Source organism: Haemorhous mexicanus, chromosome 6 (assembly GCF_027477595.1).
Source record: "Haemorhous mexicanus isolate bHaeMex1 chromosome 6, bHaeMex1.pri, whole genome shotgun sequence".
In the NCBI taxonomy this organism is placed as follows: Eukaryota; Metazoa; Chordata; class Aves; order Passeriformes; family Fringillidae; genus Haemorhous; species Haemorhous mexicanus.
In genome coordinates this window covers 66786834-66808272 of record NC_082346.1, presented here as the reverse complement: position 1 = coordinate 66808272, position 21439 = coordinate 66786834, and positions in this window count along the sequence as shown.

Sequence of the window (21439 nt, the reverse complement as noted above, 5' to 3'; positions counted from 1 at the left end):
CCTACACCAGGCTGTGCAGCAGGGCAGAGCAGCTTCGGGCCCAATACCCAGACACCCGTGACACAGAACAAGACAAACGAGGGGATACAACGGGGAGAGAAAGCTCTCGGCGAGAAGAATGCCAGCCAGGGCCCAGAGAAGGCGGGACCAGATGCCCTGGGTGAGAGCGACGGTGAGCCCGTCAGGCTCAGAGAATCCTGGAGGAACAAAGACGCTAACAGAAGGACTTATCGCAAGCGGGGCAAAGATGGGTGCCCCAGAATCCTACGGTCAGAATCTCCCCCTATCCTGGAATTTGTACAAGTTCTAACCAGCTAGAAGGGAGGGATCGTTGCCATGCACAGCTGTCGAAAACTGCTCAGAACAAGACCTGAATAGAACCATCCGGTCAGATGTCTTAAGAGAGATGCTACGCCGTTGCCTGTCCAGCCTCCTGAGTCAAGGCTTTGAAGGAACACGCACTGGGCCGAGGAACACAGAGATCTCAGTGGCAAAGATGGACACCTGGGCTTCGGATAATCCTTTGTGGGGCACGAGGCAAAAGACACAGAAGGCACGATACACACAGAAGGCACCATAGACAAGTGACACAAGTGACACGCACCGGGACTGCTCTGCCCTGAGCACCTCAGCACCGGGTAACTCTTCCCTTACGTGGCCTAAAGGGCCACCTCCTGCATAACCCCGCCTCCAAAGCTGCCACTCAAAAAACCCTCCCAGCACCTCGCTTTCGTCCCCCTCTCAGGGGGCTCGTAACCCTCCACTTATCTCTTGGACGTCCGGGGATGACAATCCGCCTCCGCTGCCAAGGAAGGCCGCCTCACCCGCCGGGAATTTTCCGCAGTCACCGGGCTCTGGTCTCTTGGTCAGCTACAATCAGCAACACCAAATATCACTGCACCCTCTTAGCTGCACAGCGGCCAAAGCCCACCAAGCCTGCTACTCACCCTTCTGCTAAGAACGCCCGGCTCCTCGGGCCGCACGCTACGGCCACGCTCGGAGGCCGCCGCCGTCATCGCGGGCTCTGCCTGGCTCAAGAGGAGACAAGGTGATTTGGCATTGCTGAATCTTCAGGGCAGTCAGGCTCCTCCTCCTTACTTCCCCAACTTACAGCAACTCCTCGGCCCTTCCTGAAGGCTCTCCAGGCCTCACCTTCAAATGGCAAAGGTCACGGCACCATCACAGAGCCCCGTACCGCTTAGCGAGTTCCCACGAGAGCGACGAACCGGGTCTGTCGGCCACTCGCTGATGGGGTCTCGGCGTGATACCCGTGGACCGCCTGAAGCACACAAAGGAGAATGGAGGCTGAGAGATGCAGCAGAAATTGAGACCTGTGCAATAACCACTGCTTCCATCCAGGGCCCGCTGCTCACCTTGTCCGCTTACCTTGACTCCTCAGGTTCGGCTTTATGTCCTAAAAATAAAGGCAAAGGACAACGCTGTAAACACACAGTCACCATTAACGCCGCCCCTGCGAAGGGAAACGGTGCCTCACCTGCTCAGGGGAATCACTCACCCTCCACGGGGCGCTCCGCCACGGATTTCATCTGCCAGCACCTGAAAGAATGGGAGGACAGGGGTCAGAGGGCTGCAGGATAACTTAGGCCTTCCAGACATCTTGTGTCAATCGACAAATGCCATCTAGAGTCCAGCTACACCCTGCATTACAACTCCCCAGGCCCCAGGACTCGTCCTATTATACCTACACCAGGCTGTGCAGCAGGGCAGAGCAGCTTCGGGCCCAATACCCAGACACCCGTGACACAGAACAAGACAAACGAGGGGACACAACAGGGAGAGAAAGCTCTCGGCGAGAAGAATGCCAGCCAGGGCCCAGAGAAGGCGGGACCAGATGACCTGGGTGAAAGCGACGGTGAGCCCGTCAGGCTCAGAGAATCCTGGAGGAACAAAGACGCTAACAGAAGGACTTCTCGCAAGCGGGGCAAAGATGGGTGCCCCAGAATCCTACGGTCAGAATCTCCCCCTATCCTGGAATTTGTACAAGTCCTAACCAGCTAGAAGGGATCGTTGCCATGCACAGCTGTCGAGAACAGCTCAGAACAAGACCTGAATAGAACCATCCGGTCAGATGTCTTAAGAGAGATGCTACGCTGTTGCCTGTCCAGCCTCCCGATCCAAGGCTTTGAAGGAACACGCACTGGGCCGAGGAACACAGAGATCTCAGTGGCAAAGATGGACACCTGGGCTTCGGATAATCCTTTGTGGGGCACGAGGCAAAAGACACAGAAGGCACGATACACACAGAAGGCACCATAGACAAGTGACACAAGTGACACGCACCGGGACTGCTCTGCCCTGAGCACCGCAGCACCGGGTAACTCTTCCCTTACGTGGCCTAAGGGGCCACCTCTTGCACAACACCGCCCCCAAAGCTGCCACTCCAAAGGCCCTCCCAGCACCTCGCTTTCGTCCCCCTCTCAGGGGGCTCGTAACCCTCCACTTATCTCTTGGACGTCCGGGGATGACAATCCGCCTCCGCTGCCAAGGAAGGCCGCCTCACCCGCCGGGAATTTTCCGCAGTCACCGGGCTCTGGTCTCTTGGTCAGCTACAATCAGCAACACCAAATATCACTGCACCCTCTTAGCTGCACAGCGGCCAAAGCCCACCAAGCCTGCTACTCACCCTTCTGCTAAGAACGCCCGGCTCCTCGGGCCGCACGCTACGGCCACGCTCGGAGGCCGCCGCCGTCATCGCGGGCTCTGCCTGGCTCAAGAGGAGACAAGGTGATTTGGCATTGCTGAATCTTCAGGGCAGTCAGGCTCCTCCTCCTTACTTCCCCAACTTACAGCAACTCCTCGGCCCTTCCTGAAGGCTCTCCAGGCCTCACCTTCAAATGGCAAAGGTCACGGCACCATCACAGAGCCCCGTACCGCTTAGCGAGTTCCCACGAGAGCGACGAACCGGGTCTGTCGGCCACTCGCTGACGGGGTCTCGGCGTGATACCCGTGGACCGCCTGAAGCACACATAGGAGAATGGAGGCTGAGAGATGCAGCAGAAATTGAGACCTGTGCAATAACCACTGCTTCCATCCAGGGCCCGCTGCTCACCTTGTCCGCTTACCTTGACTCCTCAGGTTCGGCTTTATGTCCTAAAAATAAAGGCAAAGAACAACGCTGTAAACACACAGTCACCATTAACGCCGCCCCTGAGAAGGGAAACGGTGCCTCACCTGCTCAGGGGAACCACTCACCCTCCACGGGGCGCTCCGCCACGGATTTCATCTGCCAGCACCTGAAAGAATGGGAGGACAGGGGTCAGAGGGCTGCAGGATAACTTAGGCCTTCCAGACATCTTGTGTCAATCGACAAATGCCATCTAGAGTCCAGCTACACCCTGCATTACAACTCCCCAGGCCCCAGGACTTGTCCTATGATACCTACACCAGGCTGTGCAGCAGGGCAGAGCAGCTTCGGGCCCAATACCCAGACACCCGTGACACAGAACAAGACAAACGAGGGGATACAACGGGGAGAGAAAGCTCTCGGCGAGAAGAATGCCAGCCAGGGCCCAGAGAAGGCGGGACCAGATGCCCTGGGTGAGAGCGACGGTGAGCCCGTCAGGCTCAGAGAATCCTGGAGGAACAAAGACGCTAACAGAAGGACTTATCGCAAGCGGGGCAAAGATGGGTGCCCCAGAATCCTACGGTCAGAATCTCCCCCTATCCTGGAATTTGTACAAGTTCTAACCAGCTAGAAGGGAGGGATCGTTGCCATGCACAGCTGTCGAAAACTGCTCAGAACAAGACCTGAATAGAACCATCCGGTCAGATGTCTTAAGAGAGATGCTACGCCGTTGCCTGTCCAGCCTCCTGAGTCAAGGCTTTGAAGGAACACGCACTGGGCCGAGGAACACAGAGATCTCAGTGGCAAAGATGGACACCTGGGCTTCGGATAATCCTTTGTGGGGCACGAGGCAAAAGACACAGAAGGCACGATACACACAGAAGGCACCATAGACAAGTGACACAAGTGACACGCACCGGGACTGCTCTGCCCTGAGCACCTCAGCACCGGGTAACTCTTCCCTTACGTGGCCTAAAGGGCCACCTCCTGCATAACCCCGCCTCCAAAGCTGCCACTCAAAAAACCCTCCCAGCACCTCGCTTTCGTCCCCCTCTCAGGGGGCTCGTAACCCTCCACTTATCTCTTGGACGTCCGGGGATGACAATCCGCCTCCGCTGCCAAGGAAGGCCGCCTCACCCGCCGGGAATTTTCCGCAGTCACCGGGCTCTGGTCTCTTGGTCAGCTACAATCAGCAACACCAAATATCACTGCACCCTCTTAGCTGCACAGCGGCCAAAGCCCACCAAGCCTGCTACTCACCCTTCTGCTAAGAACGCCCGGCTCCTCGGGCCGCACGCTACGGCCACGCTCGGAGGCCGCCGCCGTCATCGCGGGCTCTGCCTGGCTCAAGAGGAGACAAGGTGATTTGGCATTGCTGAATCTTCAGGGCAGTCAGGCTCCTCCTCCTTACTTCCCCAACTTACAGCAACTCCTCGGCCCTTCCTGAAGGCTCTCCAGGCCTCACCTTCAAATGGCAAAGGTCACGGCACCATCACAGAGCCCCGTACCGCTTAGCGAGTTCCCACGAGAGCGACGAACCGGGTCTGTCGGCCACTCGCTGATGGGGTCTCGGCGTGATACCCGTGGACCGCCTGAAGCACACAAAGGAGAATGGAGGCTGAGAGATGCAGCAGAAATTGAGACCTGTGCAATAACCACTGCTTCCATCCAGGGCCCGCTGCTCACCTTGCCCGCTTACCTTGACTCCTCAGGTTCGGCTTTATGTCCTAAAAATAAAGGCAAAGGACAACGCTGTAAACACACAGTCACCATTAACGCCGCCCCTGCGAAGGGAAACGGTGCCTCACCTGCTCAGGGGAACCACTCACCCTCCACGGGGCGCTCCGCCACGGATTTCATCTGCCAGCACCTGAAAGAATGGGAGGACAGGGGTCAGAGGGCTGCAGGATAACTTAGGCCTTCCAGACATCTTGTGTCAATCGACAAATGCCATCTAGAGTCCAGCTACACCCTGCATTACAACTCCCCAGGCCCCAGGACTCGTCCTATTATACCTACACCAGGCTGTGCAGCAGGGCAGAGCAGCTTCGGGCCCAATACCCAGACACCCATGACACAGAACAAGACAAACGAGGGGACACAACAGGGAGAGAAAGCTCTCGGCGAGAAGAATGCCAGCCAGGGCCCAGAGAAGGCGGGACCAGATGACCTGGGTGAAAGCGACGGTGAGCCCGTCAGGCTCAGAGAATCCTGGAGGAACAAAGACGCTAACAGAAGGACTTCTCGCAAGCGGGGCAAAGAAGGGCGCCTGAGAATCCTACGGTCAGAATCTCCCCCTATCCTGGAATTTGTACAAGTCCTAACCAGCTAGAAGGGATCGTTGCCATGCACAGCTGTCGAGAACAGCTCAGAACAAGACCTGAATAGAACCATCCGGTCAGATGTCTTAAGAGAGATGCTACGCTGTTGCCTGTCCAGCCTCCCGATCCAAGGCTTTGAAGGAACACGCACTGGGCCGAGGAACACAGAGATCTCAGTGGCAAAGATGGACACCTGGGCTTCGGATAATCCTTTGTGGGGCACGAGGCAAAAGACACAGAAGGCACGATACACACAGAAGGCACCATAGACAAGTGACACAAGTGACACGCACCGGGACTGCTCTGCCCTGAGCACCGCAGCACCGGGTAACTCTTCCCTTACGTGGCCTAAGGGGCCACCTCTTGCACAACACCGCCCCCAAAGCTGCCACTCCAAAGGCCCTCCCAGCACCTCGCTTTCGTCCCCCTCTCAGGGGGCTCGTAACCCTCCACTTATCTCTTGGACGTCCGGGGATGACAATCCGCCTCCGCTGCCAAGGAAGGCCGCCTCACCCGCCGGGAATTTTCCGCAGTCACCGGGCTCTGGTCTCTTGGTCAGCTACAATCAGCAACACCAAATATCACTGCACCCTCTTAGCTGCACAGCGGCCAAAGCCCACCAAGCCTGCTACTCACCCTTCTGCTAAGAACGCCCGGCTCCTCGGGCCGCACGCTACGGCCACGCTCGGAGGCCGCCGCCGTCATCGCGGGCTCTGCCTGGCTCAAGAGGAGACAAGGTGATTTGGCATTGCTGAATCTTCAGGGCAGTCAGGCTCCTCCTCCTTACTTCCCCAACTTACAGCAACTCCTCGGCCCTTCCTGAAGGCTCTCCAGGCCTCACCTTCAAATGGCAAAGGTCACGGCACCATCACAGAGCCCCGTACCGCTTAGCGAGTTCCCACGAGAGCGACGAACCAGGTCTGTCGGCCACTCGCTGACGGGGTCTCGGCGTGATACCCGTGGACCGCCTGAAGCACACATAGGAGAATGGAGGCTGAGAGATGCAGCAGAAATTGAGACCTGTGCAATAACCACTGCTTCCATCCAGGGCCCGCTGCTCACCTTGCCCGCTTACCTTGACTCCTCAGGTTCGGCTTTATGTCCTAAAAATAAAGGCAAAGAACAACGCTGTAAACACACAGTCACCATTAACGCCGCCCCTGAGAAGGGAAACGGTGCCTCACCTGCTCAGGGGAACCACTCACCCTCCACGGGGCGCTCCGCCACGGATTTCATCTGCCAGCACCTGAAAGAATGGGAGGACAGAGGTCAGAGGGCTGCAGGATAACTTAGGCCTTCCAGACATCTTGTGTCAATCGACAAATGCCATCTAGAGTCCAGCTACACCCTGCATTACAACTCCCCAGGCCCCAGGACTTGTCCTATGATACCTACACCAGGCTGTGCAGCAGGGCAGAGCAGCTTCGGGCCCAATACCCAGACACCCGTGACACAGAACAAGACAAACGAGGGGATACAACGGGGAGAGAAAGCTCTCGGCGAGAAGAATGCCAGCCAGGGCCCAGAGAAGGCGGGACCAGATGCCCTGGGTGAGAGCGACGGTGAGCCCGTCAGGCTCAGAGAATCCTGGAGGAACAAAGACGCTAACAGAAGGACTTATCGCAAGCGGGGCAAAGATGGGTGCCCCAGAATCCTACGGTCAGAATGTCCCCCTATCCTGGAATTTGTACAAGTTCTAACCAGCTAGAAGGGAGGGATCGTTGCCATGCACAGCTGTCGAAAACTGCTCAGAACAAGACCTGAATAGAACCATCCGGTCAGATGTCTTAAGAGAGATGCTACGCCGTTGCCTGTCCAGCCTCCTGAGTCAAGGCTTTGAAGGAACACGCACTGGGCCGAGGAACACAGAGATCTCAGTGGCAAAGATGGACACCTGGGCTTCGGATAATCCTTTGTGGGGCACGAGGCAAAAGACACAGAAGGCACGATACACACAGAAGGCACCATAGACAAGTGACACAAGTGACACGCACCGGGACTGCTCTGCCCTGAGCACCTCAGCACCGGGTAACTCTTCCCTTACGTGGCCTAAAGGGCCACCTCCTGCATAACCCCGCCTCCAAAGCTGCCACTCAAAAAACCCTCCCAGCACCTCGCTTTCGTCCCCCTCTCAGGGGGCTCGTAACCCTCCACTTATCTCTTGGACGTCCGGGGATGACAATCCGCCTCCGCTGCCAAGGAAGGCCGCCTCACCCGCCGGGAATTTTCCGCAGTCACCGGGCTCTGGTCTCTTGGTCAGCTACAATCAGCAACACCAAATATCACTGCACCCTCTTAGCTGCACAGCGGCCAAAGCCCACCAAGCCTGCTACTCACCCTTCTGCTAAGAACGCCCGGCTCCTCGGGCCGCACGCTACGGCCACGCTCGGAGGCCGCCGCCGTCATCGCGGGCTCTGCCTGGCTCAAGAGGAGACAAGGTGATTTGGCATTGCTGAATCTTCAGGGCAGTCAGGCTCCTCCTCCTTACTTCCCCAACTTACAGCAACTCCTCGGCCCTTCCTGAAGGCTCTCCAGGCCTCACCTTCAAATGGCAAAGGTCACGGCACCATCACAGAGCCCCGTACCGCTTAGCGAGTTCCCACGAGAGCGACGAACCGGGTCTGTCGGCCACTCGCTGATGGGGTCTCGGCGTGATACCTGTGGACCGCCTGAAGCACACAAAGGAGAATGGAGGCTGAGAGATGCAGCAGAAATTGAGACCTGTGCAATAACCACTGCTTCCATCCAGGGCCCGCTGCTCACCTTGTCCGCTTACCTTGACTCCTCAGGTTCGGCTTTATGTCCTAAAAATAAAGGCAAAGGACAACGCTGTAAACACACAGTCACCATTAACGCCGCCCCTGCGAAGGGAAACGGTGCCTCACCTGCTCAGGGGAATCACTCACCCTCCACGGGGCGCTCCGCCACGGATTTCATCTGCCAGCACCTGAAAGAATGGGAGGACAGGGGTCAGAGGGCTGCAGGATAACTTAGGCCTTCCAGACATCTTGTGTCAATCGACAAATGCCATCTAGAGTCCAGCTACACCCTGCATTACAACTCCCCAGGCCCCAGGACTCGTCCTATTATACCTACACCAGGCTGTGCAGCAGGGCAGAGCAGCTTCGGGCCCAATACCCAGACACCCGTGACACAGAACAAGACAAACGAGGGGACACAACAGGGAGAGAAAGCTCTCGGCGAGAAGAATGCCAGCCAGGGCCCAGAGAAGGCGGGACCAGATGACCTGGGTGAAAGCGACGGTGAGCCCGTCAGGCTCAGAGAATCCTGGAGGAACAAAGACGCTAACAGAAGGACTTATCGCAAGCGGGGCAAAGATGGGTGCCCCAGAATCCTACGGTCAGAATCTCCCCCTATCCTGGAATTTGTACAAGTCCTAACCAGCTAGAAGGGATCGTTGCCATGCACAGCTGTCGAGAACAGCTCAGAACAAGACCTGAATAGAACCATCCGGTCAGATGTCTTAAGAGAGATGCTACGCTGTTGCCTGTCCAGCCTCCCGATCCAAGGCTTTGAAGGAACACGCACTGGGCCGAGGAACACAGAGATCTCAGTGGCAAAGATGGACACCTGGGCTTCGGATAATCCTTTGTGGGGCACGAGGCAAAAGACACAGAAGGCACGATACACACAGAAGGCACCATAGACAAGTGACACAAGTGACACGCACCGGGACTGCTCTGCCCTGAGCACCGCAGCACCGGGTAACTCTTCCCTTACGTGGCCTAAGGGGCCACCTCTTGCACAACACCGCCCCCAAAGCTGCCACTCCAAAGGCCCTCCCAGCACCTCGCTTTCGTCCCCCTCTCAGGGGGCTCGTAACCCTCCACTTATCTCTTGGACGTCCGGGGATGACAATCCGCCTCCGCTGCCAAGGAAGGCCGCCTCACCCGCCGGGAATTTTCCGCAGTCACCGGGCTCTGGTCTCTTGGTCAGCTACAATCAGCAACACCAAATATCACTGCACCCTCTTAGCTGCACAGCGGCCAAAGCCCACCAAGCCTGCTACTCACCCTTCTGCTAAGAACGCCCGGCTCCTCGGGCCGCACGCTACGGCCACGCTCGGAGGCCGCCGCCGTCATCGCGGGCTCTGCCTGGCTCAAGAGGAGACAAGGTGATTTGGCATTGCTGAATCTTCAGGGCAGTCAGGCTCCTCCTCCTTACTTCCCCAACTTACAGCAACTCCTCGGCCCTTCCTGAAGGCTCTCCAGGCCTCACCTTCAAATGGCAAAGGTCACGGCACCATCACAGAGCCCCGTACCGCTTAGCGAGTTCCCACGAGAGCGACGAACCGGGTCTGTCGGCCACTCGCTGACGGGGTCTCGGCGTGATACCCGTGGACCGCCTGAAGCACACATAGGAGAATGGAGGCTGAGAGATGCAGCAGAAATTGAGACCTGTGCAATAACCACTGCTTCCATCCAGGGCCCGCTGCTCACCTTGCCCGCTTACCTTGACTCCTCAGGTTCGGCTTTATGTCCTAAAAATAAAGGCAAAGAACAACGCTGTAAACACACAGTCACCATTAACGCCGCCCCTGAGAAGGGAAACGGTGCCTCACCTGCTCAGGGGAACCACTCACCCTCCACGGGGCGCTCCGCCACGGATTTCATCTGCCAGCACCTGAAAGAATGGGAGGACAGGGGTCAGAGGGCTGCAGGATAACTTAGGCCTTCCAGACATCTTGTGTCAATCGACAAATGCCATCTAGAGTCCAGCTACACCCTGCATTACAACTCCCCAGGCCCCAGGACTTGTCCTATGATACCTACACCAGGCTGTGCAGCAGGGCAGAGCAGCTTCGGGCCCAATACCCAGACACCCGTGACACAGAACAAGACAAACGAGGGGATACAACGGGGAGAGAAAGCTCTCGGCGAGAAGAATGCCAGCCAGGGCCCAGAGAAGGCGGGACCAGATGCCCTGGGTGAGAGCGACGGTGAGCCCGTCAGGCTCAGAGAATCCTGGAGGAACAAAGACGCTAACAGAAGGACTTATCGCAAGCGGGGCAAAGATGGGTGCCCCAGAATCCTACGGTCAGAATCTCCCCCTATCCTGGAATTTGTACAAGTTCTAACCAGCTAGAAGGGAGGGATCGTTGCCATGCACAGCTGTCGAAAACTGCTCAGAACAAGACCTGAATAGAACCATCCGGTCAGATGTCTTAAGAGAGATGCTACGCCGTTGCCTGTCCAGCCTCCTGAGTCAAGGCTTTGAAGGAACACGCACTGGGCCGAGGAACACAGAGATCTCAGTGGCAAAGATGGACACCTGGGCTTCGGATAATCCTTTGTGGGGCACGAGGCAAAAGACACAGAAGGCACGATACACACAGAAGGCACCATAGACAAGTGACACAAGTGACACGCACCGGGACTGCTCTGCCCTGAGCACCTCAGCACCGGGTAACTCTTCCCTTACGTGGCCTAAAGGGCCACCTCCTGCATAACCCCGCCTCCAAAGCTGCCACTCAAAAAACCCTCCCAGCACCTCGCTTTCGTCCCCCTCTCAGGGGGCTCGTAACCCTCCACTTATCTCTTGGACGTCCGGGGATGACAATCCGCCTCCGCTGCCAAGGAAGGCCGCCTCACCCGCCGGGAATTTTCCGCAGTCACCGGGCTCTGGTCTCTTGGTCAGCTACAATCAGCAACACCAAATATCACTGCACCCTCTTAGCTGCACAGCGGCCAAAGCCCACCAAGCCTGCTACTCACCCTTCTGCTAAGAACGCCCGGCTCCTCGGGCCGCACGCTACGGCCACGCTCGGAGGCCGCCGCCGTCATCGCGGGCTCTGCCTGGCTCAAGAGGAGACAAGGTGATTTGGCATTGCTGAATCTTCAGGGCAGTCAGGCTCCTCCTCCTTACTTCCCCAACTTACAGCAACTCCTCGGCCCTTCCTGAAGGCTCTCCAGGCCTCACCTTCAAATGGCAAAGGTCACGGCACCATCACAGAGCCCCGTACCGCTTAGCGAGTTCCCACGAGAGCGACGAACCGGGTCTGTCGGCCACTCGCTGATGGGGTCTCGGCGTGATACCCGTGGACCGCCTGAAGCACACAAAGGAGAATGGAGGCTGAGAGATGCAGCAGAAATTGAGACCTGTGCAATAACCACTGCTTCCATCCAGGGCCCGCTGCTCACCTTGTCCGCTTACCTTGACTCCTCAGGTTCGGCTTTATGTCCTAAAAATAAAGGCAAAGGACAACGCTGTAAACACACAGTCACCATTAACGCCGCCCCTGCGAAGGGAAACGGTGCCTCACCTGCTCAGGGGAACCACTCACCCTCCACGGGGCGCTCCGCCACGGATTTCATCTGCCAGCACCTGAAAGAATGGGAGGACAGGGGTCAGAGGGCTGCAGGATAACTTAGGCCTTCCAGACATCTTGTGTCAATCGACAAATGCCATCTAGAGTCCAGCTACACCCTGCATTACAACTCCCCAGGCCCCAGGACTCGTCCTATTATACCTACACCAGGCTGTGCAGCAGGGCAGAGCAGCTTCGGGCCCAATACCCAGACACCCGTGACACAGAACAAGACAAACGAGGGGACACAACAGGGAGAGAAAGCTCTCGGCGAGAAGAATGCCAGCCAGGGCCCAGAGAAGGCGGGACCAGATGACCTGGGTGAAAGCGACGGTGAGCCCGTCAGGCTCAGAGAATCCTGGAGGAACAAAGACGCTAACAGAAGGACTTCTCGCAAGCGGGGCAAAGAAGGGCGCCTGAGAATCCTACGGTCAGAATCTCCCCCTATCCTGGAATTTGTACAAGTCCTAACCAGCTAGAAGGGATCGTTGCCATGCACAGCTGTCGAGAACAGCTCAGAACAAGACCTGAATAGAACCATCCGGTCAGATGTCTTAAGAGAGATGCTACGCTGTTGCCTGTCCAGCCTCCCGATCCAAGGCTTTGAAGGAACACGCACTGGGCCGAGGAACACAGAGATCTCAGTGGCAAAGATGGACACCTGGGCTTCGGATAATCCTTTGTGGGGCACGAGGCAAAAGACACAGAAGGCACGATACACACAGAAGGCACCATAGACAAGTGACACAAGTGACACGCACCGGGACTGCTCTGCCCTGAGCACCGCAGCACCGGGTAACTCTTCCCTTACGTGGCCTAAGGGGCCACCTCTTGCACAACACCGCCCCCAAAGCTGCCACTCCAAAGGCCCTCCCAGCACCTCGCTTTCGTCCCCCTCTCAGGGGGCTCGTAACCCTCCACTTATCTCTTGGACGTCCGGGGATGACAATCCGCCTCCGCTGCCAAGGAAGGCCGCCTCACCCGCCGGGAATTTTCCGCAGTCACCGGGCTCTGGTCTCTTGGTCAGCTACAATCAGCAACACCAAATATCACTGCACCCTCTTAGCTGCACAGCGGCCAAAGCCCACCAAGCCTGCTACTCACCCTTCTGCTAAGAACGCCCGGCTCCTCGGGCCGCACGCTACGGCCACGCTCGGAGGCCGCCGCCGTCATCGCGGGCTCTGCCTGGCTCAAGAGGAGACAAGGTGATTTGGCATTGCTGAATCTTCAGGGCAGTCAGGCTCCTCCTCCTTACTTCCCCAACTTACAGCAACTCCTCGGCCCTTCCTGAAGGCTCTCCAGGCCTCACCTTCAAATGGCAAAGGTCACGGCACCATCACAGAGCCCCGTACCGCTTAGCGAGTTCCCACGAGAGCGACGAACCGGGTCTGTCGGCCACTCGCTGACGGGGTCTCGGCGTGATACCCGTGGACCGCCTGAAGCACACATAGGAGAATGGAGGCTGAGAGATGCAGCAGAAATTGAGACCTGTGCAATAACCACTGCTTCCATCCAGGGCCCGCTGCTCACCTTGCCCGCTTACCTTGACTCCTCAGGTTCGGCTTTATGTCCTAAAAATAAAGGCAAAGAACAACGCTGTAAACACACAGTCACCATTAACGCCGCCCCTGCGAAGGGAAACGGTGCCTCACCTGCTCAGGGGAACCACTCACCCTCCACGGGGCGCTCCGCCACGGATTTCATCTGCCAGCACCTGAAAGAATGGGAGGACAGAGGTCAGAGGGCTGCAGGATAACTTAGGCCTTCCAGACATCTTGTGTCAATCGACAAATGCCATCTAGAGTCCAGCTACACCCTGCATTACAACTCCCCAGGCCCCAGGACTTGTCCTATGATACCTACACCAGGCTGTGCAGCAGGGCAGAGCAGCTTCGGGCCCAATACCCAGACACCCGTGACACAGAACAAGACAAACGAGGGGATACAACGGGGAGAGAAAGCTCTCGGCGAGAAGAATGCCAGCCAGGGCCCAGAGAAGGCGGGACCAGATGCCCTGGGTGAGAGCGACGGTGAGCCCGTCAGGCTCAGAGAATCCTGGAGGAACAAAGACGCTAACAGAAGGACTTATCGCAAGCGGGGCAAAGATGGGTGCCCCAGAATCCTACGGTCAGAATGTCCCCCTATCCTGGAATTTGTACAAGTTCTAACCAGCTAGAAGGGAGGGATCGTTGCCATGCACAGCTGTCGAAAACTGCTCAGAACAAGACCTGAATAGAACCATCCGGTCAGATGTCTTAAGAGAGATGCTACGCCGTTGCCTGTCCAGCCTCCTGAGTCAAGGCTTTGAAGGAACACGCACTGGGCCGAGGAACACAGAGATCTCAGTGGCAAAGATGGACACCTGGGCTTCGGATAATCCTTTGTGGGGCACGAGGCAAAAGACACAGAAGGCACGATACACACAGAAGGCACCATAGACAAGTGACACAAGTGACACGCACCGGGACTGCTCTGCCCTGAGCACCTCAGCACCGGGTAACTCTTCCCTTACGTGGCCTAAAGGGCCACCTCCTGCATAACCCCGCCTCCAAAGCTGCCACTCAAAAAACCCTCCCAGCACCTCGCTTTCGTCCCCCTCTCAGGGGGCTCGTAACCCTCCACTTATCTCTTGGACGTCCGGGGATGACAATCCGCCTCCGCTGCCAAGGAAGGCCGCCTCACCCGCCGGGAATTTTCCGCAGTCACCGGGCTCTGGTCTCTTGGTCAGCTACAATCAGCAACACCAAATATCACTGCACCCTCTTAGCTGCACAGCGGCCAAAGCCCACCAAGCCTGCTACTCACCCTTCTGCTAAGAACGCCCGGCTCCTCGGGCCGCACGCTACGGCCACGCTCGGAGGCCGCCGCCGTCATCGCGGGCTCTGCCTGGCTCAAGAGGAGACAAGGTGATTTGGCATTGCTGAATCTTCAGGGCAGTCAGGCTCCTCCTCCTTACTTCCCCAACTTACAGCAACTCCTCGGCCCTTCCTGAAGGCTCTCCAGGCCTCACCTTCAAATGGCAAAGGTCACGGCACCATCACAGAGCCCCGTACCGCTTACCGAGTTCCCACGAGAGCGACGAACCGGGTCTGTCGGCCACTCGCTGATGGGGTCTCGGCGTGATACCCGTGGACCGCCTGAAGCACACAAAGGAGAATGGAGGCTGAGAGATGCAGCAGAAATTGAGACCTGTGCAATAACCACTGCTTCCATCCAGGGCCCGCTGCTCACCTTGTCCGCTTACCTTGACTCCTCAGGTTCGGCTTTATGTCCTAAAAATAAAGGCAAAGGACAACGCTGTAAACACACAGTCACCATTAACGCCGCCCCTGCGAAGGGAAACGGTGCCTCACCTGCTCAGGGGAACCACTCACCCTCCACGGGGCGCTCCGCCACGGATTTCATCTGCCAGCACCTGAAAGAATGGGAGGACAGGGGTCAGAGGGCTGCAGGATAACTTAGGCCTTCCAGACATCTTGTGTCAATCGACAAATGCCATCTAGAGTCCAGCTACACCCTGCATTACAACTCCCCAGGCCCCAGGACTCGTCCTATTATACCTACACCAGGCTGTGCAGCAGGGCAGAGCAGCTTCGGGCCCAATACCCAGACACCCGTGACACAGAACAAGACAAACGAGGGGACACAACAGGGAGAGAAAGCTCTCGGCGAGAAGAATGCCAGCCAGGGCCCAGAGAAGGCGGGACCAGATGACCTGGGTGAAAGCGACGGTGAGCCCGTCAGGCTCAGAGAATCCTGGAGGAACAAAGACGCTAACAGAAGGACTTCTCGCAAGCGGGGCAAAGAAGGGCGCCTGAGAATCCTACGGTCAGAATCTCCCCCTATCCTGGAATTTGTACAAGTCCTAACCAGCTAGAAGGGATCGTTGCCATGCACAGCTGTCGAGAACAGCTCAGAACAAGACCTGAATAGAACCATCCGGTCAGATGTCTTAAGAGAGATGCTACGCTGTTGCCTGTCCAGCCTCCCGATCCAAGGCTTTGAAGGAACACGCACTGGGCCGAGGAACACAGAGATCTCAGTGGCAAAGATGGACACCTGGGCTTCGGATAATCCTTTGTGGGGCACGAGGCAAAAGACACAGAAGGCACGATACACACAGAAGGCACCATAGACAAGTGACACAAGTGACACGCACCGGGACTGCTCTGCCCTGAGCACCGCAGCACCGGGTAACTCTTCCCTTACGTGGCCTAAGGGGCCACCTCTTGCACAACACCGCCCCCAAAGCTGCCACTCCAAAGGCCCTCCCAGCACCTCGCTTTCGTCCCCCTCTCAGGGGGCTCGTAACCCTCCACTTATCTCTTGGACGTCCGGGGATGACAATCCGCCTCCGCTGCCAAGGAAGGCCGCCTCACCCGCCGGGAATTTTCCGCAGTCACCGGGCTCTGGTCTCTTGGTCAGCTACAATCAGCAACACCAAATATCACTGCACCCTCTTAGCTGCACAGCGGCCAAAGCCCACCAAGCCTGCTACTCACCCTTCTGCTAAGAACGCCCAGCTCCTCGGGCCGCACGCTACGGCCACGCTCGGAGGCCGCCGCCGTCATCGCGGGCTCTGCCTGCCTCAAGAGGAGACAAGGTGATTTGGCATTGCTGAATCTTCAGGGCAGTCAGGCTCCTCCTCCTTACTTCCCCAACTTACAGCAACTCCTCGGCCCTTCCTGAAGGCTCTCCAGGCCTCACCTTCAAATGGCAAAGGTCACGGCACCATCACAGAGCCCCGTACCGCTTAGCGAGTTCCCACGAGAGCGACGAACCGGGTCTGTCGGCCACTCGCTGACGGGGTCTCGGCGTGATACCCGTGGACCGCCTGAAGCACACATAGGAGAATGGAGGCTGAGAGATGCAGCAGAAATTGAGACCTGTGCAATAACCACTGCTTCCATCCAGGGCCCGCTGCTCACCTTGCCCGCTTACCTTGACTCCTCAGGTTCGGCTTTATGTCCTAAAAATAAAGGCAAAGAACAACGCTGTAAACACACAGTCACCATTAACGCCGCCCCTGCGAAGGGAAACGGTGCCTCACCTGCTCAGGGGAACCACTCACCCTCCACGGGGCGCTCCGCCACGGATTTCATCTGCCAGCACCTGAAAGAATGGGAGGACAGGGGTCAGAGGGCTGCAGGATAACTTAGGCCTTCCAGACATCTTGTGTCAATCGACAAATACTATCTAGAGTCCAGCTACACCCTGCATTACAACTCCCCAGGCCCCAGGACTTGTCCTATGATACCTACACCAGGCTGTGCAGCAGGGCAGAGCAGCTTCGGGCCCAATACCCAGACACCCGTGACACAGAACAAGACAAACGAGGGGATACAACGGGGAGAGAAAGCTCTCGGCGAGAAGAATGCCAGCCAGGGCCCAGAGAAGGCGGGACCAGATGACCTGGGTGAGAGCGACGGTGAGCCCGTCAGGCTCAGAGAATCCTGGAGGAACAAAGACGCTAACAGAAGGACTTATCGCAAGCGGGGCAAAGATGGGTGCCCCAGAATCCTACGGTCAGAATCTCCCCCTATCCTGGAATTTGTACAAGTTCTAACCAGCTAGAAGGGAGGGATCGTTGCCATGCACAGCTGTCGAAAACTGCTCAGAACAAGACCTGAATAGAACCATCCGGTCAGATGTCTTAAGAGAGATGCTACGCCGTTGCCTGTCCAGCCTCCTGAGTCAAGGCTTTGAAGGAACACGCACTGGGCCGAGGAACACAGAGATCTCAGTGGCAAAGATGGACACCTGGGCTTCGGATAATCCTTTGTGGGGCACGAGGCAAAAGACACAGAAGGCACGATACACACAGAAGGCACCATAGACAAGTGACACAAGTGACACGCACCGGGACTGCTCTGCCCTGAGCACCTCAGCACCGGGTAACTCTTCCCTTACGTGGCCTAAAGGGCCACCTCCTGCATAACCCCGCCTCCAAAGCTGCCACTCAAAAAACCCTCCCAGCAACTCGCTTTCGTCCCCCTCTCAGGGGGCTCGTAACCCTCCACTTATCTCTTGGACGTCCGGGGATGACAATCCGCCTCCGCTGCCAAGGAAGGCCGCCTCACCCGCCGGGAATTTTCCGCAGTCACCGGGCTCTGGTCTCTTGGTCAGCTACAATCAGCAACACCAAATATCACTGCACCCTCTTAGCTGCACAGCGGCCAAAGCCCACCAAGCCTGCTACTCACCCTTCTGCTAAGAACGCCCGGCTCCTCGGGCCGCACGCTACGGCCACGCTCGGAGGCCGCCGCCGTCATCGCGGGCTCTGCCTGGCTCAAGAGGAGACAAGGTGATTTGGCATTGCTGAATCTTCAGGGCAGTCAGGCTCCTCCTCCTTACTTCCCCAACTTACAGCAACTCCTCGGCCCTTCCTGAAGGCTCTCCAGGCGTCACCTTCAAATGGAAAAGGTCAAGGCTTCATCAATAAGGCCTATATAACCTCCCTAGTTCCCACGAGACTGACAAAGTGGGTCTCTTGGCCGCTTTTTTATTCTCGGCATAACATGCATGGACCATCTAAAACATGCAAACAATAATGGATGCTTAGAGATGCATCAGAAACACCACTACCCTAGGTAGACAAATATATAAATTTTAAACAACAAAACTCAAAAAATACCCACCAAAAAACCTGCCTCCAATTACTCATAACCACACTACCTGATATAATAACAAAGACCCCACGTCCAATCCCCTTAGTAAAACCTGTAAAATCTGTGCCAAAAAAATCACTAAAACTGAAAAAACCTTGCCTCTTACCAAATAAAAGCCAAAGAAACATGTCTTTTGATCTATAAAAAATCATTAACCTAACACAAAAAAACCACAAAAAGATAAAACCTTACTGAACAGCATTACACGCTAATTTCATCACAACATATAAAAATCCACCTATTTTTAACCTAACAAAAACATCACCAAATTTTACTGCAATAAAACCTTGAAAACCTCACTAAAAATAAAATTTCAAAATTCCATTTTAACCTGAAAACTCATACATTAGTTATACATACTAAACATGGACTTCCTCCAAAACAAATATTCCTAATACCCAAACATCGCAAATAAAGATTTAAAATAACTACTAAAGAGCCAAAAGCCATAAAACAATTAAAAACCCAACCTCAACTATCTAAAACTGTCTATAATATCTCTTCTTAAAAAACAGCCCCACAAATACCAATTACCACCTCAACAATACACCACCAGCAACACCCAACAACTCAACATGCTGTCATCCCCATCCAAAAGATACACCATAAACTAAAACACCAAAAAAAAAAAAATCAATCAGCAAAACCCACTCACCCTTCAACAAACCCATTTAGCCTCCACACATAGCCAAAACAAATAAAAATTAACTATAAAGTATCATACCTTAATTAACTCCACCATTAAACACTGCTGTACCAAACTTAATTTAAAAAAATCACAAAAACCAAGTTACAAGTGGTAAATAACACCAACAACTAAACCAACACGCTATATACCACCAAAAAATGAATAAAAGCCACATATAAATGCCACTATTTATTAAACAGCACTGCCATTAGATATATTTACCTGTATATATAAATGTATACATACAATAAAAATATATTAATTTGAGCATTAAACCAACGATATAAGAAAATAAAACGTCCTAAAGTGATAATATAATAGGATATCCTCTATCATCCTCACCCTATTTCTCTCTGAACTATATTGCCGACCACAAACAATAGAAAAAAAAATCAATTTTTTACTTATTCTACCTTATGTCTCATGTATTAGCCAAAACGAAAAATTTGGCCAAAACTGTAATTTCTTCTTCTAAAACTATTCAACCTCACTGCGATACAAAAAACCAAACCACCACCAAAAACCTGATGACGAAAAGATGCTGGTCACACCCCATGCACAATTCCGTCCGCCCCTGCCGCTGCACGGACGCAGCAATGTAAAAACGGACACCCGGAGGTCTCACGACACAGTGCGAAACGCGTGGAACACTGTTTCCATAAGACGCCCACGGTATTATTTAAAGCTGTGGCTCGCTTGCAGAGCAACACCAACAAAGCCCACAAACAAAAAGCCCTCGTGGTCGGCGCTGGGTTTTTTTCCCCCTTCTTCCTTTCAGTGACTTTGGCAAGCATGCTCCGAAGCTGACAAGCCACAAGCGTCCCCGAGCGCCCCTTGCCGGGACTCGCTCCCGGCTGGCGCCGCTCCGCGGGGCGGGCGGCACCGGGAAGGCCACTCGAGCCACGGGAACGGCGGCACCCGGTGCCCCAGGGCGGCCCGGGGATCCCGGCACCGGAACGAGGGCGGCTGCCGGCAGGACAGCGGCTCCTCCGGCGCGCAGGGGCAGCGCCGAGCCGGGAGACTTCCGCCCGCTCCCCCCGGCCCGGCCGGACCGGCACCGGGCCCAGGGGGCCCCGGCGGCGCCCGAGCCCCGCGCCCGGAGCGGGCAGAGCGGCCGGCACCGGCCGGGCCAGCGCAGGGCCCATGCCGCCTCTCCCGCCCGCCGGCCCGGCACAGCCCCGCTCGGCTCCGGCACGGCTCGCACCGGCGCGTCCCACCTCCACGCCACCCCGGCGCCGCCCCGCCGGGATTTTCCGGCACGCGGTCACTTCCAGGGCCTGGAGAGGGGCGCGCAGCCCTGTTCCGACGGGGGTCGGGGGTTGCAGCCCTGTTCCGACGCCGCTCGCCCGCCCCCGCCGGCTGCCCCCGGCCCGTGGAGCGCTGCGATCGCGCCCCTGCCGACCGCCGAAACTGGCCCCGCCGGGCCTCCCTCACCGCTGCCACTCACCCCAGTCATCGTGTCCCGTTGCACTCCTGAATCTCCTTCCCTCCTACCCTCTATTTACAGACACCGCCACGCTCGCCGCTCGCTCCCGCCCCTCGCCTTCCCTCGACGGGCAGCGGTCCTTCCCCCGCCCCCCCGGCACCCAGCGGCGCAGGGCAGGGCGCTGGCTCGGGGGGTGCTGCAGTACCGCTGCCTGTCCACAAGGCAGCAGACGGACCGCGGTCCTCGATTTTCCCGCCCTTTTCCTCGCCATCTAGAAAAGGTAAAAGCGTATCCGCGACACCCGCCACACGCCACTCCCAAGATGGCGGCGGCCAAGTGACGACGCCGGCAGAGAGGCGTTTACGCAGATACCTTTCAGAAACCCGCCGAAATAGAACCGCTCGCTGCGCCGCTGAGCCCACAGCCAGTGTCCGGGGCACTTTAAACGCCACAGAAAATCCCGTCGGAGCCGCGCCGCTGTCGGGGTGCCGCGCAGGCAGCCCGCTTAGACCGACCGGCGGGTCTTCAATTTTCCCGCCCTTTTTGCCGCCCCCTTGAGAAGGTCACGCGAGAGTTCGCGAGATCCGCGACACGCCACTCCCAACATGGCGGCCGCGGGGCTGCCTGCCGGCGCAGGGCTGCAGTACCGCGCTCTGGCCACAAGGCGGCAGCACCGCCGAGCACCCCAGCCGGGGCGGCGGGCAGGGAAGGCGGCGAGAGAGAACAGGGGCGGCCCCCGCCGAAAACTCCTCTGAAATAAAGGCCAAAAACCTGCCTCTAACCCAACGAGAACCAAGGAAGCCCGCTTTCTTTAAAAACATATAAACTATATTTTAGATTATATTCTTCATATTTATGATCACATGCATGCGTATTATAGACATTGATGTTTTATGTAATTTATATATGATGCCTATTCCTAT